The following is an 11,743-nucleotide window of genomic DNA, read 5'->3' on the forward strand; positions in this document are numbered from 1 at the left end:
TGTTAGGCTCTACAGTGGGCAAGAGTCCTTTAGGGGACCTGCAACCTTAAAGGGGTAGAATTAAGATTTTTATAGGATAATCCATAGTAGAACTGGGGCCAATTATGCTAACTAGGTGATTAAGGGTGGGATTAAGGAGGAGTTAAGGTGGGGCCAATGTTTAAAGGAACATGCATTTTTAATGTAACTTCACAGGCGTATTGCCCATGATTCACTGGGAAAAAGCCCAGGGCGGGGCTACCTCGAGGTGTGGTTTTAGGCTTGAAACATCACTAAGTCAGCCAGCAGTCAAGGGCTGACTGAGAAGTGCCCAGTCTGCTACCCATCAGTGTCATGTTTGACAAGATTAATGTCTGGGAACCAAGGCTCTTAAGGAGTTAACCCAGAGATAGGGTCCTGAAGGATTCATTGAGGCACCCAAGGAGTCAACCTAGAGATAGGGTACCAAAGGATTCATGGGGGAGATAATAGTTGCCTAAGCTGAATGTTTATAGATACTTTAGTGAAGGATTCATATGAATAGCTTGTTATTGTTCCAAGCTGAGATAATTCATGAGTTGTTGCTAGGCAGAGTTAATGCTCTGAAGCTGGGGAGGGGGGAAGGGGGATAGGGGCAGAGTTAATGCTTTGAGACTGGGGGGGGTAGTGTGATTTTACAAACTGATTTTACATGATGTTACAAATTGGTATTACAAACTGATATTATAAATATAGATCCCAAGGACCCCATCAAATTGGGGCCATGGGTTTCACAAGGGGATATTGAAAGATGTCTTAAAGAGAAAACTACATTTCAGTGAGCATCAAATGATACACAGAATAAAAACAAAAACAGAATTGAAAGCTGAAAAGTCCATATACCATAAAGTCTAATACCTGCATTTCACAGATGAGGAAATTAAAGCTGATAGAAATGAAGTTATTTGCCCAAGATCACATAAGTAACAAGTGACAGAGCCAAGATATGAACCTGGTTCTCTGCCCCTATGTCTGCTCATCTTTCCACTGCATCATAATAGAGAAAACTCTACAAAGGTCCTTTGCAAAGGATGAACAAAGGAAGATAGTGACTGGAGAGGCATAGAGCTGATGTTATTATATGGGGTCAAGGAGGTGACTCTGATGGCAGCTGATGCAGCCAATAGGTCCCATCTGTACCAGGAACTCTTGCACCCTCAAACAGTTGGTCCCATAAAGTAATCCTGGGATCCTTTAGAGATTTCTTAAGCCAAGGGGAAGGTGAAAAGTGATAGTCATAGGATCCAAGGGGATGACAGTTTAGGACACAAATAAGAGAGAAGGCTAGCCAAGTAGCTGGCTCTGAAGAGAAGGGAATTACCAAAGCTAGTTCTGACTCTGGTAGCTTGATAGAATGTGCCAACTTTTGCATTATCATTTAAAGGAAACCAGATAAAGGAATTTAAACTTGACCCAAATGGAGTTCAGGAGAACACTAGACAGGTGACATTAAGTTAAGTCCATCAATTTTTAGTATCTTTCAACTACTGAAGACAAAGTGGATTAACTAGGGAAATATAGCCAGACAGATTTGAGATTCTGCTTCAGTGTACCACAGTCTCCTTAAACCTTTTGTCCTACATTTCAGGGATGGAAAAAAAGTCTCCTAAAAGCATTTTATTAACCTTAATTAAGTTTCACAGCTCCAGTCCTTAGTCTGGGTATCCTTATTATCTCCAGTGTACCAGTCAGAAATTGGCAATACTCAGGTCTTAATTCAACTGATGAAAAAGATAAATTATACTGTAATGATATGAAATAATAGAGTTAATGACTTTCAGTGCCAATTGAGGAATGTTAAGGAGGGGAACAAAACCAAGAAGAGGAGTTAGGAGCTCTGGGTTAGATAGCTCTAACTCTCTACCATTGATGACCTGTGTGACTTTGGGCAAATCAGCTAACTTTTCTGAGCCTCTGTTTCCTCATTTGTATAAACTTAACTTGAAGAACCCTTCTTATTCTGATATTCTCTGATCATGTTCAGAGAATGGAATATTTATTGGGATTCTTCCTTTTCCTGATATCTAATGAGTTTTCCCTCCTTCCTCCCTCTGCCCATGAGCCACCAGTCCCTTCACCCTGAAAAATAAAAAGAATAAAGAGTTTGGAGTCAGAGGACCTGGCTGTGAATACTGACTCTGCTACTTAAGGTATGTTCAATTATAAAGTGTATGGCTAGCCACTCAATCAATGTGGGCCTTGTTGATGAAATGAGAGGGTTAGACAATGTCCTTTTTTTTTCTGTGAAATGTTATGGCCACCTTCCCACAGACTATCGGACAAGAGTTCTTTGCACAGAAGAATCTATGTCTCTGGGGTATGGGCAGGTGTGGGACATAGTAAATAATATATGTAATCCCCATAACAGTAGCCAATTAAGTAGAGTTGATGGAAGTCACAGGTCCTAGAAAAATTTAGGGAGCCTCAAAAATTTTTGGTGAATACCAGATTGTCCTCTGAGGCAGGCCATCCCTGTCCTGGGTTACGGTACTGAAGAGATTATGAAGTTAGATGAGGAAGAGAAAAAATGGCATTTAAAAAAACCCGTGTGTGTGCCATTGTTAAAGTCACTAGTCTAAGACATGCTTACCGTCAACTCACATGGCAAGTCTGGTGAGTCTATTTCTGAAAGTGTTAGATAATATGAAAAGAAGAGTTCCCACTCTTTGGTTTAGAGCATGGGTAGCCTGAGTTTACTAAATTGATCTCTGTTTTGTGGTTCTATCCCTTCCCGCCCCCCACAAAACATGGTCAGTCTAGGCTTACAAAGACCATTTACTGATGCAAATGAAATGTGAATTAATGCTAGGGGAAAGAAACCCACATAGATGAAAATCATGGATGCTTAAAGTACTGGGGACCTACTATGTGTAGAAACTGATATCCTGTGGAATACAGGAGATGAGGACCCTTCCAAAAACAAAGATATACTTGCCTAATCACCTTGACTGATTAGAATTGACAAAGGAAGTTTCTTTCCCCCATCAAGACAAGAGACATACATACATAGAGAAGAAAGAATGAGAGAGAGATAGCCAGAAAAAGAGCCAAAGAGGGAGAAAGACAGAGATAGAGAAAGACAGAGACAGAAACAGAGAGACAGAGATGAAAGGAAGGGAAGGGAAAGGGGAAAAAGAAGGAAAAGGAAAAAGGTAAGGGAAGAGACAAGCTTAGAAGTGATTTGGAGAGAATATACAAAATGTTTTAGCTCTTGGCTGTGTATGAGTAGTCAGGGCTGATAAATCGTTACCAAGAACATTAGTCTTTCTTCCTTACCTACCTTATCAGTAGTTCTTTTGTTTGTTTCTTTATTTTTTCTCCATTCTTTGATATTCCATAGTTTAATTATCAAGATCATATTGGCATCATAGGACTTAGTAGGTCTCCTTTGCCTATTTTACAAACAATTTATTTATTTTTGGAAGTAATTGTTCTTTAAAAGTTTAATAGAATTCTCTTGTAATTCTTTCAAGTCTTAGGTTGTTCCTTCCCCCTTTCACTCCCCCCCAACTTTGAGACTTCATTTATGCTAATTCAATTTCTATCTCTAAGGAAGTTGTTTAAGGATTTTATTTCCTGTTCTGTTATTCAGAGAATTAATATTTCTCTAAATATCCATTCATTTCATTTAGAACGACACTTTTGTTGGTATATACTTAAGCAAAGTAACTCCTAACAGCTGTTTTATTTCTTCTTCATTGGTTATGAGTTTACCTTTTTCATTTTTTATACTAGCAATCTGATTTTCTTTCTTTAAAAAAATCATATTAGCCAATGGTTAATCTATTTTATTGGTTTTCTTAAACTTCTAGTTTTATTCATTAGTTTAATTTTTTATTTAAAATTTTGTCAATCTATCCTTTGATTTTAGGATTTTCTATTTTGCTGCTCATCTTTTTAATCCTTGTTTTTATATTTTTAGATGCATGCCCAAATCATTGATCTCTTCTTTCTCCCTTTTATTGGTGGAAATATTTAGAGATAGACATTACAAGTAGCTGTTTTCCCAACAATGCTTCCCAACATTGTTGTCTCATCATTCTTTAATGAATATTTTTAATGAAATTAGCATTTTTATGATTTGTTCCTTACTCCACCCATTCTTTAGGTTTAAGTTATTTTTTAATCTATAGTTTAAAGGTCCTTTACTCAATATAATTTTTATTGTATTACGATTAGGAAAAAAGACATGTAATACTTCTGCTTTTCTACTTTTGTTTGGGTGGATTTTATGCTCTAATACATAGTCAGATTTTGTAAAGGTTCCAAGCATAACTAAGAATAATATGCATATTTCTTTCTATTTACATTCATTATTTTTCAAAATTCTATCATTCTAAAATTATATTCACTTCCGTAACTTCTTTCTTATTTATTTTATGGTTAGATTTATCCTGGTCTTAGAAGGAGTTCCCCCATTGGTATCAGTTTGCTGTCTATTTCTTCTAACTTATTTGATTTTTCCTTTAAAATTTTAGAAACTATGCCATTTAATTAATATATATTCAGCACTGACACCAATTCATTGTCTATGTTACCTTTTGGTAAAATGAAGTTTCCCTGTTTATGTCTTTTGCTTAAATTTATTTTTTTTTACCTTTACTTTATCTGAGGTCATGATGGTTACCCTTGCCTTTTTAAGTTCAAGTGGAGCATAATAGATTCTGTACCAGGTGCTTATTTTATAATATGTGTATCTTTCTGTTTCCAGTGTGTTTCTTATAAATGATATGTTTTTGGATTCTGACTTCTATTTCATTTAACTATTTTCTTCAATTTTGATGGCGAGTTCTTCCCATTCACACTCACAGTTATGACTGCTAACTGTATTTCCATTCATTCTATTCTCTTATACTTATCCTCTTTTTTATCCTGTCTTTTCTATGAGTATTTTTTTAAAATTCTGATTATTCACTCCTTTAATCTTACACTTTCAAATAACCCTTTTTCCTCATACATTCCTATTAGGTAGGATGAATTTCTGTATTCAACTCTGTGTGTGCATCAAGTCTTCTCTTCTTGAACCAACTGAGGTGAGAGCAAGGTCCAAGTATTGTCTGTTCCCTTATTCACTCCCCTTCCATTGTATAAATTCTTCCTTGACCACTACATTTATATAAAATAATTTCCCCATATTCCTCTCTCTTCCCCCCTTCTCCCACTGTTTGCCTCTTCTTCACTTCTTCATTCTTCTTTTGAAATCACCTAAACATAATAGAATTGTCATCCAGACCTCTGTCTGATAATCAGACTTCCTTTAGGATGACTGGTAATGATAAAATTCTGAGAGGTTTTGTGTATCATATCTGCACATAAGATTGTAAATAGCTTGAACTTGCTTATGCCCTTATGATTTGTCATTCATGTTTACCTTTTTATGCTTCTCTTAAATCTTATGTTTGAAGGTAAAATTATTCATTTCTGATCTTTAGATCAAAAATGTTTGAAAGCTCTATATTTAATAAAAAAAATTCACACCCCCGAATAGGATTAGATTCATTTTTGCTGAGTAGGTTACTCTGGGTTGTAATCTTAGCTCCTTTGCCTTCTAGAAAATTATATTACAAATCCTTCACTTCTGTAAAGTGGTAAATGCTAAATTTTGTGTGATTATAACTAACTTGGATTTTTTATTTCTGGCTACATGCATTATTTTCTCCTTGACCCAAGAGCACTGGAGTTTGGCTATAATATTCCTGATAGTTTTGACTTGGGGCTTTATTCCAAGTGAATGCTTTCATTTTATATTTTGTCCTCTGGTTCTAAGATACTTGGATAATTTTCTTTTATAATTTCTTGAAATATGATGTCTTGACTCTTTTTGTGTCTATGTCTTTCAGATAGTCCAGTGATTCTTAAATTCTCTCTCCTCACTCTGATTTCATGATCAATTATTTTTTAATGAGATATCTCACATCTTCTTATTTGTTTTCAGTCTTTTGACTTTGTTTTATTATTGCTTGATATCTCATGGAGTTGTTAGCCTCCATTTTGTTAATTCTAATTTTTAATGAGATTTTTTTCAGTAAGATTTTGTATCTCTGTTACAGAACAGTAAGTTTTCTCTTCATAAACTTCCTTTTTATTATTTTCTCCTCCCGTTTTTCCTCTATTGCTCTTATTTTATATACAAAATAATTTTTGTTCTTTTTATCTCTTTCTTTAGCTCTTGCTTTAATTCATCTCATAACTCTTGTTGGTCTTGATTTCAAGTGTAGACTTGTATCTGCATTTCTATTTGAGGCTTTTCCTGAAGATGTTTTCAAGTCATTCTGCATTTGTGTCTTTAGCTTCCCTGTCACCTTAGTAGATTTTTAAAGCTGGGTTCTTTTTTTTATCTTTTTTTTGGCTAGAACTGAGTTGCAGCTCTGATCTTGGTTTCCTTCCTGTAATGCCAATCAAGGCAGCACACTTGAGGGCTGCTGCTGTGAATAAATTTAAGGACTAATCACAAGGTATAGTAGACCATTCAGAACTGAACCTTATTTAAAAAACTAAAGCATTCACAATTCATAACAGCATAACAATTTATTACTAAGGTAGCCCCATAGCCTTAAATAAAACATATCATTCAGTATATAATATAACACTCAATATCATAGCATTTATCATTGAATTCATACTTGTTTATATAATCAGGGGTTCCTAGGCCAGGGTCTTCCCTGGCATAATGCATCCTTGAGGGGTAGCAGAAAACACAAATACCCTCCCCCTCCAGGTCACAGTAGATTACAATCCCCTCAAGCAAAATAGGGTCTCCAAATAAAGTCCTCTTGGGGGTGTGTCCTTCTCCTCCTACTGCTGTTGCAGGCTTCCATGTGGCATTCTCACTGCTCCTGTCTTGCTGCAAAGTTTTCATCTTGAAAAGGATTGAATTCTAAGCCCCGTGGCTCCCCCTCTTCTTAGATGACTCTGGGCCAACCATTCCCAACTCCTACCTGGATCCTGATGGATGATGGATCCAGTTCTCTGCACCTGCTCCTTATCTCAGTTCATGGGGGAAATGACTGCTCCACTCCAAGCTATCCCTGCTTCTGCTTGACAGCAGGCTCCAGGGACTCCTAACAGCAGGGGGCCTTTAATAAAGGCTACCCAGAGTCTTCTTCTAGGACATCAAGAGTTTTCAAGCATTCTTCCAGTGAGTGAACCCCAAGGTGATAGCAATTTTCCCGTTTATATGTGGTTTTACTTGGCTTCTGATCAGCTCGGTGCACCTTCGTAGCCCAGATGCATTACCTGTTTGGCTGAGCCCACGTGGGTAGCGCAGAAACTCATCACCTGACAGGCTTAGTGTCCAAAGGAATGAAAAATGGACCTCAGCACCTAATGTGCCATAGCTGTGGTTTACCAGCAATTAACCCTTCAGATATTTACAATTTATCCTGAAGCTGGGAAGCTGAACTTCAAAAAGGCTCTCTTTGACATTCTTTCCAATCTACTTCATTATGTTCTAACTTTTATTACAGTTACTTTATGTTCATTTCTTCCCACCCTTACCTTCTGCCTAATACTTTGAGAGTTCCTGGAGGATAGGGCCCCCATTGTTGATAACCAACATTGATATAGAGCTTTAGAAATGTTAAAAGCACTTCATTATCTCATTTCATTCTCACAATAAGTAAGGTAGGAAGCATGGATATTGTTATTCATATTTTACAGATAAGAAGACCATGGTCCAAGATGGTTAAATGATTTTCTCATGATTATACAGCTGTTAAGTGTCAGAGTCAATTTTTGGACTCTAGTTCCAGTGTTCTAGCTCTCCATTTCTTGCTTTGGACCCTGCTGTTTCTCATTTTGTATGCTCACTGTTTTGCACTGTACTTTGCATATAGAAAGCACTTAATAAATATCTCAATCAAACTGAATTAATGTGACAAATATCATGTGATTGAACAATTGAGACCAAAACAAATTTGAGAAGTACAGTGCAGAAAGAAGCAATGAGATCCAATAATAACTTGAATGGGAAGCAGTGAAAAGTCAAGAATTTAATGCAAGAAGTAACATTAGAGGTTATCTAACAATCTTATTATTAATTATTTTCATTAATTATTAAGGATCTAATAATCTATACATAAGAAAGTTTCAATGCTTGCCTCAAATCATACAAGTACTTAGTGGAAGAGTTGATATTTGAAACCAGGTTCTCAGACCAAATCCAAACATTTCCTACTAGTACCATGCATCTTTCCAGATATTAGAGATAAAATTTCACATAAAATGCAATGGGTGAAATAACAATGTGAATGAATTTGGAGAAAAAAAGGAGCTCTTAAGCATTAAGATTCAGTTTGCTTTTCAACAACTATTCAAACTGAAGATGACTTTATACAGGGTTTTTTTTCTTATATAAAAATGTAACAATTTCTCACATGAAGTTTGAAGTTAGTTTCCCCAACACATCCTCTCTCCTCCCTTCTTTCTGACTTCTTTTATGGCTTACTTAACAATGCAATAAAAAATGGCTAAGCTTACTAATGAACAGCACAGTTAGATTTAGGAACTTAAAACAACTTGACAAGTCTCTCTTTAGCTTCACTGAAGGGGAAAAAAAATCTCTTTTTTTTCCCATGGGGAGAAAAAAATTAAAAAAAAATTATGTTTAATTCCACCTGAATAGAAAGGGGGAGTAAGAATACAAAGTTTATTGATTTTCATGGATAACTTCTTTATACTTCAAATGGAAACCAATAAAAGTCTGAAAAAAGGAAGAATATACTGTCATTCCTGTCCAGAAAACAACATAAAGTTCATCAGCAAAGGTTTCTTTTCTTCATGGTCTGTGATTACCACACCTCTTAAAACATATAGCAATATCTGGTAATGTAGAGTTTTATCTTCATGCACATGGATTAATGTGAACTCCTAATATCAAAGGTAACCTATTTTTACATTCAAGAGGAAGTCCACACAGATATTCTACTTGGTGACAAGTCTAGAATAGGCACAAAGGTAATTATAAATCAACCTTGACTTGAACTAAAATATAAACCTACTATGTTTAGGTTATGAGATTTTGATTACGATAATAGAAATAGTAATCAATTAATTACCTCAGACAGCTGGGTGGTCCAGTAGATAGAGGTGCTAGAGATGGAATCAGAAAAGTTTGAGTTCAAATTTGACATCCAATGATTACTAGCTATGAGACCCAGGGCAAGTCATTTATTTTCTATCTCCTTCAGTGTCTTCTTTTATAAAATGTGAATAATAACAGTTTATATTTCCCAGGGTTATTTGAGGATAAAATGATGTATCTATAAAGAATTGTGTAGACCATAAAGCATTATATAATTACTAGGTGTTATTATTTATCATTATAATGAGTCCTGAATATCCAATAGTAATAAATAATTAATTACTATCCACTTTTATTTCAAGGCATCATAGCTGGAAAACAATATTCACAACCAGTGTCTCTGATAAAGATATAATTTCTAAAATGTATAGAGAACTGAGTCAAATTTATAAGAATGCACATCATTCTCTTATTGATAAATGGTAAAAGGATATGAATTAGAAGTTTTCAAGGAAGAAATTAAAACTGTCTCGTCATGTGAAAAATCACTATTGATTACAGAAGTGCAAATTAAATCACCTCAGAGGTACCACATCATATCTATCAGGTTGGCTAACATGACAAAACAAGAAAATGAAAAATGTTGGAAAGCATATGGGAAAATTAGAACACTTATGCATTGTTGGTGGAGTTGCAAACTTATCCAACCATTCTGGAGAGTAATTTGCAAGAATCTAAGACAATTTCAAAAGATGTATCATGGAAAACTCTATCCACATCCAGAGAAAGAACTATGGAATCTGAATGCATCTGGAAGCATACTTCTCTCTCTCTCTCTCTCTCTCTCTCTCTCTTTTTTTTTGCAGTTTTCCCCTTTTGTTCTTATTCTTCTTTATAACATGACTTAATGTGGAAATGTGTTTAATATGATTATACATGTATAGTCTATATCAGAATGCATACTATCTTGAGGAGGAGGAAGGAAATGGGAAGGGAGAAAATTTAAAACTCAAAATCTTATAGAAGTGAATGTTGAAAACTAAAAATAAGTACATTTTTTTTTTAAATCAAGGCAACATAGGACCGTGGTTAAAGTGGAGGCTTTTCCCCTTGGCCAAGGTCATTCATGACAACTTTGGCATTGTGGAAGGACTCATGACTACAGTCCATGCCATTACTGCTACCCAGAAGACAGTAGATGGCCCCTCTGGTAAGCTGTGGCGTGATGGGCGTGGTGCTGCCCAAAACATCATCCCTGCTTCCACTGGTGCTGCTAAGGCTGTAGGCAAGGTTATTCCTGAGCTGAATGGGAAGCTCACAGGCATGGCCTTCCGTGTTCCTACTCCCAATGTATCTGTTGTGGATCTGACCTGCCGCCTGGAGAAACCTGCCAAATATGATGATATCAAGAAAGTGGTGAAGCAAGCATCAGAGGGACCCTTGAAGGGCATCTTGGGCTACACAGAGGACCAGGTTGTATCCTGTGACTTCAACAGCAATACTCACTCTTCTACCTTTGACGCTGGCGCTAGTATTGCCCTCAATGACCATTTTGTCAAGCTCATTTCCTGGTATGACAATGAGTATGGTTATAGCAACCGTGTAGTAGACCTCATGGTCTACATGGCCTCCAAGGAGTAAAGTGGAAAGCCATGGATCTTCATCCCCAGCCAAAAAGAGGAAATCCACCACTGGGGAGCCCACATTCCTAACCTGTGTTCCTATACTAGGGATCCCATGTCCCATTCACATCCTTGTTCCAAAGCACCCCTGTAGTAGGGGGAAGAAGCCTAGAGTCCTGTATTGTGTACCATCAATAAAGGCAACATATTCAGTGCAAAAAAAAAATAAAAAAATAAAGTGGAGGCTTTTAAGTCAAGAAGACTGTTTCAAATCCTTCCTCTGGTTGGGTGATTCTGGGTAAGTCCCTTAACATTTTGGTGTACTAGACCACTTTCTAAGATTTTAAGTCTAAGAGAAGGTGCATTGATAAGGCTTCCATTGGTAGAAGGGGTTTTCTCATATGAGAAGTCCCTCACATAGGAAAATAACAGATCCAATTCCTATCCCTTTCATAAAGTCAGTTTCTTTCAAAATCTGTTATCACTTCTTAGCACAGGGGATATATTCAATGAAAGCTGGAAAATAGTCAATGCTTTGGAAAGCAAAAATGCTTCCCAAATTGGCATCACTCATACTGATAGCTCAACTAAATACCTATGTGTTTTTGTTTATAGAGAAAAGACTGGAAGATATTTGAGACCTCTCAGCATAGAGATTCCTGGGATATATCAAAAGGAGCTTTGAGAAAAATTGTAAATACAAGGTATTAATAGGAATAGTATAGTTAGGAGAAATCCAGACTGGGCATCAAGAGACTTTGGTTCTGTTCCCAATTCTGCCACTAATTAGTTATGTAACCTTAGATGAGTCACACATCTTTTCTGGGCTTTAGTTTTCTCATCTGAAAATATGTGAGAGGATTATTCATATGATAACCAAATTTTCTTCCAATCCTTTGATGCTAAAATCAATGACAAGGTAAAAAGACTAAACTGTGACTAAGAATAAATATACACCACATCTCTCCTCAAATATTGATAAGGTTTCCTTTATATAGGCCTACCTTTGCCTTAGCACAAATTGTTTACTTTTTTTTCTATATCATGAGCCCCTGCAGCAGTCTAATAAAATCTGTGTACA

The 11,743-nt window shown here is 36.2% G+C and overlaps 1 pseudogene; it reads left to right on the forward strand.

Moving 5' to 3' along the window:
* Positions 1-10,143: 10,143 nt before the first annotated feature.
* On the forward strand, positions 10,144-10,900 carry LOC138167238 (glyceraldehyde-3-phosphate dehydrogenase pseudogene; annotated as a pseudogene).
* The last annotated feature ends 843 nt before the right edge of the window (positions 10,901-11,743 follow it).

This window comes from Petaurus breviceps, unplaced genomic scaffold (assembly GCF_028583685.1).
Source record: "Petaurus breviceps papuanus isolate PSGF00001 unplaced genomic scaffold, PetGlider_PUasm1.0 229, whole genome shotgun sequence".
Taxonomy (NCBI): domain Eukaryota; kingdom Metazoa; phylum Chordata; class Mammalia; order Diprotodontia; family Petauridae; genus Petaurus; species Petaurus breviceps.